The sequence below is a fragment of the Heptranchias perlo genome, chromosome 3, assembly GCF_035084215.1.
Source record: "Heptranchias perlo isolate sHepPer1 chromosome 3, sHepPer1.hap1, whole genome shotgun sequence".
In the NCBI taxonomy this organism is placed as follows: Eukaryota; Metazoa; Chordata; class Chondrichthyes; order Hexanchiformes; family Hexanchidae; genus Heptranchias; species Heptranchias perlo.
The window spans coordinates 86,558,616-86,567,569 of record NC_090327.1 but is presented as its reverse complement, the minus strand read 5'-3'; the positions used below and the strand labels follow the sequence as shown (position 1 = coordinate 86,567,569).

The 8,954-nt window shown below is 47.2% G+C and overlaps 1 non-coding gene across 1 annotated transcript; it reads right to left on the bottom strand.

Annotated features, from left to right (window-relative positions):
• Nucleotides 1-6,218: 6,218 nt before the first annotated feature.
• LOC137320334 (U5 spliceosomal RNA) lies at nt 6,219-6,332 on the bottom strand. The gene has a single exon (XR_010962491.1). It is a non-coding gene; the product is annotated as a U5 spliceosomal RNA (small nuclear RNA).
• Nucleotides 6,333-8,954: the final 2,622 nt, after the last annotated feature.

Below are 8,954 nucleotides of genomic sequence, written 5' to 3'. Positions count from 1 at the left end.
AGTGGCTGAACAGGCTCGAGGGGCTAAATGGCCTACTCCTGTTCCTATGTTCCGAATTAGGATAGTAATATAATTTTAACCTAATTTAACTGCAATTTTTTATGAGGAAAGAGATATAGGAGTAAATTTTAACCGCCAAGAACGGGTGGGTTGGGGGCGGGTGGGAGTTTAAAATAACAGTTTTTTGGAGCACGACCACATCCTGGTTCCAACTCGACCACTTCCGGGTTTAATCCAGGCAGGCTTGGATGTGTGCAGCCAGCAGACACCAGGAAGTCCTGCCCCCACTTAAAGCCAGCAGACCGATACTTAAAAGGGCAATTCCTCATTGAGATACTTGAGGTACTTAATAGATTATGTATTACAACATTAAAATGAATTTAACCTTACCTGTTCGGGTTTGTCATCACTTCTGAATCACGTGAGGTGAAAGCAGGAGAGAAGGGCCGGATCCATGAGGTGAGTGCCTTTATTGCACTGCTTGTGGGCCCGGAGGAGCAGGAATGCTTCATCCAGGCCCAACAAGCTCACCTGGAACCCCGTGATCAAACGAGCCCCCCTCCCCCCGATACTGGACAACCCCCACGCCCCACCCCCGCACCATTGTGGACCCCCACCTACCTCAGACTCTTCACCCAACCTCCAGCGACCTCAGGTCTCCAAGTCCCAGTCCCCCAATCTCCTCCCCGGCCCCCTGATCTCCTACCTGACCCCCCAAATGCTCTTCCCGGCCCCCGGGATTTTTCACGGCCCCCCCGCATGATCTGTGTTCCAACCTTCTGATCTTCATCCTGGCTCCCCAATCTTCTTCCCGGCCCCCGACCTTCTTCCCGGCCCCCGACCTTCTTCCCAGCCCCCGACCTTCCTCCTTGGCCCCACCGATATTCTTCCTGGCCCCCAACCTTCTTACCTGGCCCCACCAACCTTCCTCCCGGCCCCTCAACATTCTTCCACGGCCCCCCGATTTTCCTCCCGTCCCTCCGATCTTCATTCACAATGAGTGAAATACAGGCACTTTTAAAACAAAAAATATCTTAAGAAACAATAAATTCAACCACAACAACAACTTACATTTATATAGTGCCTTTAACTTAGTAAAACGTCTCTATGTGCTTCGCAGGAGCGTAAACAGACAATAATAGACACCAAGTTAAAGAAGGAGACATTCAGACAAGTGACCAAAAGCTTGGTCAAAGAGGTAAGTTTAAAGGAGCGCCTTAAAAGAGGAGGCAGTTGAAGAGGTTTATGGAGAGAATTCCAGAGCGCAAAAGGCCAGAGTTGGAGCAACGCAGAGATCCCGGAGGATTGTATATTTGGAGGAAGTTATGGTGATAGGGAGGGGACGAGACCATGGAACACGAGGATGAGAATTTAATGTCATCTTCAAACTCCACCTCAGCATCACCACACTCGACTTTTATCACTCCTCCAGCCTCACATCTCATCCTGCACTGTGACTCCAATCTCTGTGCATCACCCCTCTCCCTCTGCCCCACCACTGGAAATGAGCCCTACTAAAGTCAGTTTTACAGCACAGACGCCACCACCCAGCCCATGTACGCCAGTTATTTGAAACACGGAACACCTAATCCCCAAAATTTAAATATTTAACAGGTTACCTTTTCAGAGAGTATCCAATACCCAAGCACTTGGCAGCCTAACTAATGAACCTAAAGACACATCTACAACTAAAGATAAATCTTTCTTTCAGCAATAAATCAGCCCCACAAAAGCAGGGCATCAAAAAATTATTTAAAAACTCCAAATGCTCCTCTCCTGCCCTCCACCTTATCAGAGACCTTCCCTTTTGTTCTTTCCTCCTCTCCCACCCCGCTCCCCCCCACTTTCCCTGGCTCTGTACTTGCTTAAAAACTGATTAATCTTCAGCTTCTTCCAGTTCTGACGAAGGGTCATTGTCCTGAAACGTAAACTCTCTTTCTTTCTCCACAGATGCACCCTGACTTGTTGAATATTTCCAGCATTTTCTGTTTTTATTTGTGTACAATTCTTACTTGGGTACAAGTTTACGTCGTATGCTTATTCTCTGTATGTGCTCCTCGGCACCCTGATCTCTTCCCCAGGTCCCCGACTCGAACAAAACCCTTCATAATTTTGAACACCTCTATTAAATCCCCTCTTAACCTTCTCTGTTCTCTCAACACGACTGAAGTTCCTTATCCCTGGTACTATTCTAGTAAATCAATGCTCCCTCTCCAAGGCCTTGACATCCCTCCGAAACTGTGGTGCCCACAATTGGATACAATAATCCAGCTGAGGCCTAACCAGTTATTTATAAAGGTTTAGCATAACTTCTTTGTCTCTATTTATAAAGCCCAGGATCCCGTATGCTTCTACAACAACTTTATCAACTTTTCCTGCCACCTTCAAAGATTTGTGTATTTGAAGCCACAGATCTCTCTGTTCCTGCACCCGCTTTAAAATTGTACATTTACTTTATATTACCTCTTCTCATTCTTCCTTCCAAAATGCATCACTTCACACTTCTCTGCGTTCAATTTCATATCCCATGTGTCTTCCCATTTCACCAGTCTGTTTATGTCCTCCTGCAGTCTGCAGCTATCCTCCTCACTGTTTACTACATTTCCAACTTTACATGAGGTTTCTGCCCCTGCAACAGCACTGAAATGGCCCTTATCAAAGTCACATATGACATCCCATGTGGCTGTAACTGTAGTAAACTATCCCACCTCATCTTTCTCGAACTGTCTGCAGCCTTTGACACGGTTGACCACACCATCCTCCTCCAACGCCTCTCCTCCATCGGCCATCTGGGTTCAACTGCCTTTGCCTGATTCCATTCCTATCTATCCAGTCATTGCCACAGAATCACCTGCTATGGCTTCTCCTCACACTCGCACACCGTTACCTCTGGAGTCCCCCAAGGATCTATCCTTGACCCCCTCCTATTTCTCATCTACATGCTGCCTCGCAGCAACATCATCCGAAAACATGTCTGGTTCCACATGTACGTTGACAACAACCAGCTCTACCACACCACCACCTCGCTCTACCCCCCCCACTGCCTTTGATTTGTCACGTTGCTTGTCCAACATCCAGATGAGCAAAAATTTCCTCCAACTAAATGGAATCATAGAATCATAGAAAATTTACGCATAGAAGGAGGCCATTCAGCCCATCGTGTCCGCACCGGATGAGAAACGAGCCACCCAGCCTAATCCCACTTTCCCGCATTTGGTCCGTAGCCCTGCAGGTCACAGCTCTTCAGGTGCACATCCAGGTATTTTTTAAATGAGTTGAGGGTTTCTGCCTCTACCACCCTCTCAGGCAGTGAGTTCCAAACTCCCACCACCCTCTGGGTGAAATTTTTTTTCGTAATTTCTGCTCTAATCCTTCTACCAATCACTTTAAATCGATGCCCCCTGGTTATTGACCCCTCCTGGAAGGGAAATAGGTCCTTCCTAGCCACTTTATCTAGGCCTCTCATAATTTTGTATACCTCAATCAAATCACCCCTCAGCCTCCTCTGTTCCAAGGAAAACAATCCCAGCCTATCCAATCTGTCATCATAGCTAAAATTCTCCAGTCCTGGCAACATCCTCGTAAATCTCTTCTGCACCCTCTGTAGTGCAATTACATCCTTCCTGTAATGTGGTGACCAGAACTGTGCGCAGTACTCAAGCTGTGGCCTAACTAGTGTTTTATACAGTTCCAGCATAACATCCCTGCTTTTATAATCTATGCCTCAGCTAATAAAGGAAAGCATTCCATATGCCTTCTTAACACCTTATCTACCTGTCCCGCTACCTCAGGGATCTGTGGACATGCACTCCAAGGTCCCTCACTTCGTCTACACCTCTCAGTATCCTCCCAATTATTGTGTAATCCCTTGCCTTGTTTGCTCTCCCCAACTGCTTGACCTCACACTTCTCCAGATTGAACTCCATTTGCCACTTTTCTGCCCATCTGACCAGTCCATTGAAATCTTCCTGCAATCTACAGCTTTCCTCCTCACTATCAACCACACGGCCTATCTTTATGTCATCCGCAAATTTCTTAATCATGACCCCTACGTTTAAGTCCAAATTGTTACCATATATCACATAAAGCAAAGGACCTAGTATTGAGCCTAAATATTAGCAAGACCGAAGCCATTGTCTTCGGTTCCCGCCACAAACTCCGTTCCCTAGCCACCAACTCTGTCCCTCTCCCTGGCCACAGTTTCAGGCTGAATCAGACCGTTCGCAACCTTCATGTTCTATTTGACCCTTAGATGAGCTTCCAAACCCCTATCCGCTCCATCGCCAAGACCGCCAACTTCCACCTACGTAACATCGCCCGTCTCCTCCGCTACCTCACCGCATTCGCTGCTGAAACCCTCATGCATGCATTTGTTACCTCCAGACTTGACGATTCCAATGTTCTCCTGGCCGGCCTCCCATTTTCCACCCTCCGTAAACTGGAGCTCATTCAAAACTCTGCTGCCTGTATCGTAACTCGCACCAAGTCCCCTTCACCCATCACCCCTGTGCTCGCTGACCTAAAATGGCTCCCAGTCCAGCAAGGCCTCGATTTTAAAATTCTCATTCTTCTTTTCAAATCCTTCCTTGCCCTCGTCCCTCCTTATCTCTGAAACCTCCTCCAATCCTGTGACTTTCCAAGACCTTTGCACTCCTCCATCTCTCGCCGCTTGCACATCCCCAATTTTAATCGCTCCACCATTGGTGACCATGCCTTCAGCTGCCTCGGCAGTAAGCTCTGGAATTCTCTCCCTGGACCTCTCCGCCTCTTTCTCCTCCTTTAATACACTCCTTAAAACCTACCTCTTTGACCAAGCTTTGTCTTAACATCCCCTTCTGTGACTCGGTATCAAATTTTGTTTGATAACGCTCCTGTGAAGGGCCTTGGGACAACAACTTACATTTTTATAGCACCTTTGACATAATAAAACATCCCTATGGGCTTACAGGAGTGTAAACAGACAAAAATTAACACCAAGTCAAAGAAGGAGACATTCGGACAAGTGACCAAAAGCTTATTCAAAGCGATAGGTTCTAAGGAACGCCATAAAGGAGAAGGGAGGTGGAGAGCTTTATGGAGGAAATTCCAGAGTTTACGGCCTAGATGGCTGAGGCATGGCCAGCAATGGTGGGCGCAGAAAGTGATGGATGCAAAAAGGCCAGAGTTGGAGCAGAGCAGAGTTCTTGGAGGGTTTTATGGCTGGAGGAAGTTATGGTGATAGGGAGGGGGGCAATGTATGGAGTGATTCAAAGATGAGGATGAGAATTTAATGTCATCTTCAAAATCCACCTCAGCCTCACCACCTTTTACAACTCCTCCAGCCTCACATCTCATCCTGCACTGACTCCAATCTCTGTGCATCACCCCCCTCCCTCTGCCCCACCAATAGTACATGAGCCCAACTAAAGTCAGTTTTACAGCACAGGAGGCTGCCACCCAGCCCATCTGTGCCAGTTATTTGAAACACGTACTGCCTAATCCTAAAAATGTAAATATTTCACACATTGCACTTCCACAATTTATCCAAAATCCAAGCACTTGCTGCCTGACTAATACACATGATGTGGAGATGCCGGTGTTGGACTGGGGTGTACAAATGTAAGGAATCTTACAACACCAGGTTATAGTCCAAACAGATAACTTTTTTTTCCGCTGGGGGGGTTACGTGTAGCACGACATGAACCCAAGATCCCGGTTGAGGCCGTCCTCATGGGTGCGGAACTTGGCGATCAATTTCTGCTTGACGATTTTGCGCGTAACCCCACCAGCGGAAAAAAAGTTATCTGTTTTTAATACAACTGGTCATTCTCTCTCTTTCTCTTCCTTTCGGATGTTTCTCTCTCTCCCTCTCTGTCTTTGGTTCTGGCTGTTTGTATATTCAGTAGTCTGGTATCTAATGTTTCTCTGTCTGAACACTATTCAATTCATTTGATGGCCTTGATAACGGGCAGTTGGAAAGATTATCTGTAATCACCGGGCATTGTTCTGTGACTATCTATGCAGCAATTTTCAAGGAACCCGACACTCACCTGACGAAGGAGAAAGCCTCCGAAAGCTTGTGATTTTCAAAAGAAACTGTTGGACTATAACCTGGTGTTGTAAGATTCCTACATGACTAATACACATAAGGCCACCTCATCACAACAAATACAATTCTACCAAGATACACCTATGCCATATACACAACTAAAGATAAATCTTTCTTTCAGTAATAAATGAGCCCCACAAAAGCAGGGCATCAAAAAATTAGTTAAAACTCCAAATGCTCCTCTCCACGGAAATCTTTAGTAAAAGGCGAAAGATTTATACGATCTGAAGAAAAACCAGAGTGATGTAAAGATGTAACCACAGCCAATTGCTCCTAAGCGATGACATACCTCTTTAACATTGTACTGAGATGCTAGACCTACCATCCAGAGAAAACATACTATCACAGAGCAACACAGCAAGTGGAAAAGTAATGACAATCTTCAATCTCCGTGAAAATTACAGTCAAACCTGAAGCTTGCTTTGAAAGTACCATGTCGAACATTATGGGTATGTAAATGAGCTCTGAGCTTTGTGGAGGCTGGGTTGACAGTGACGTGTGCAATTCTCACTTGGGTACAAGTTTAGTTTATATGTTTATTCTCTCTCTGTGTTTGAACTTTCAGATGAGAAATTTTAATCAGCAGTTTCCGTTAGTGAACAAACCGTATTTTGGTTCATACAAGAAGCCATTGATTTAATGAGAGCAGAGACAGAGCTCAGAGCCGTGTATGGAAAGGAGGCAACTGAGGGATTCACTCCAAAATCTAGTATCCATTTCACTGCGCTCAAATTTTTAAACTTAAATGTATATTTGACATAGAAACTAGACTTGTTGATGTATCTGTGGTGTTAATTTTAACTGTTGATCCATTCAACATCTGTATTCCACTTTCATTTACGGAATATATTTGAAAACGACAAAAAGCAAGAAATGAAGGCGTGTTTATTCTTTTGGGGTGAAATAAAGCAAACCAAAATATTAAAAATACTTCAAACGTACATGTTTACAACATTCACAATTCACTATCTGGGCTTGGGTATAGTGGGCAAAATTTCAAAATTTCCAGATGACACAAATCTTGAAATGTGGTAAACAGCATGAGGATAGTAGCAGACTTCAGGAGAGAAAGGGTAGAGAGTGGTTAGACACCCAAGGGGCAATGGGAGTATAGAGCATGGTAGGAGGCTGGGAAATGGTGTGAGGTGCGATGTTTGATCAGGGTTAGAGGCCGGGAGAAGGGGAGCATAGTAACAGGCCGGAGGACAGCTCTGGAGGCTGGTGGGGGATGGGGGTAGTCTCTTTTTTATTTCAAAAAAATACATCTTTCTGCTACAATATGCCCTAGAATCAACAAGGGGTCAGGCCATATTAGATTTAATAATGAGAAATGAGCCAGATTTTGTCAACATCCTTATGGTGCGTGAACATTTATCTCATAGTGATCACAAAAAACGCTCCGCTCAGGCTGATCAACGTGTACGCCCCGGCTCTGAAGAGCGAGTGGCTGGCCGTCTTCCAGCAGCTCCCACTGCTGCTGGCGACGTCCAAGCCGGTCATTCTCGGCGGTGACTTCAACTGCATCATCGGTGCGGCTGGACGATCCGGCAGAGCCAACAACAAACTGGACACAACGTCCAAACTCCTGATGGAAGCGGTGAAAGACGCCAAGCTGTGCGACGTCTTCAGCAACCCTGCAGACGGAGCGGCGCGTCAATACACCTGGTCCAGACCAGACGGGTCCGTCCGTTCCAGGATAGACTTCCTGTTTGTGTCCCGGAAGCTCAAGGTCAGATCCACCAAGGTCACACTGGTGTTCTTCTCTGACCACTGCCTCCTCCTGACCGACTGTCACCTGCAGGACGATCAGAGAGTGGGCAGGGGGACATGGAAGCTGAACGTGAAACTGTTGACCCCGGGAAATACTGAGGAACTGAAGAGGGATTACAAAGGTTGGAGAACCGTAAAGCCCCTCTTTGATTCCCCAGTGCACTGGTGGGAAGCCATCAAGGCGAACATCAAGAGGTTCTTCATCCTCAAAGGTGTTCAGAAGGCGAGAGAGAGGCAGAGGGAAACGTCCCGACTCCAGAAAAGCATGCAGAATCCTCTCCTGCTGCAGTCGATGGGGATCGATGTCGGGGAGGAACTCAGAGAGGTGAAGGACCAGCAAGTTTCGCTCTTTACCTCCGAGGCCTCCAGGATCATTTTCCGGTCCAGAGTCCGCTCCGTGGAGCAGGACAAGACTTGCTTGCGTTTCTTCTTCCAAAAGGTGCACAGAGAGAGCTCTGTGATCAGCAGCCTGAAGGAAGAGGACGGCTCGGTCACGTCCTCGCAGCCCGACATACTGAGGATCTGCAAATCCTTTTATGCCGGACTCTACGACGCGAAGCCCACAGACAGCGCGGCCTCCCAGTCCTTCTTGTCGTCTATCACGGAGGTTCTAGACGACAGCAAGCGGGAGAGTCTGGATCACCCGCTCACTCTGGACGAACTGACAAAGGCCGTCCGTTCCTTCGAGAAGAGTAAGACCCCCGGAAGCGACGGCTTACCGGTGGAGTTGTACTCGGCTCTCTGGGACTGGATAGGCCCAGATCTGCTGGAAGTGTACGGGGGTATGCTCCTGGCAGGCAGCATGTCAGACGCCATGAGGAAAGGTATCATCACCCTCATCTACAAGCGGAAGGGGGAGAGTGAAGAAATCAAAAATTGGTGACCCATCTCACTACTTAACGTGGACTACAAAATTCTGTCCAAGGTGATCGCCAATCGGGTCAAGTCAGCCCTGGAGGTGGTGATCCACCCCGATCAGACCTGCACCGTACCCGGCAGGAAGATCTCTGATAGCCTGGCGCTACTCAGGGATACGATCGCCTACGTACAGGACAGGGGGGTGAACACCTGCCTGATCAGCCTGGACCAGGAGAAG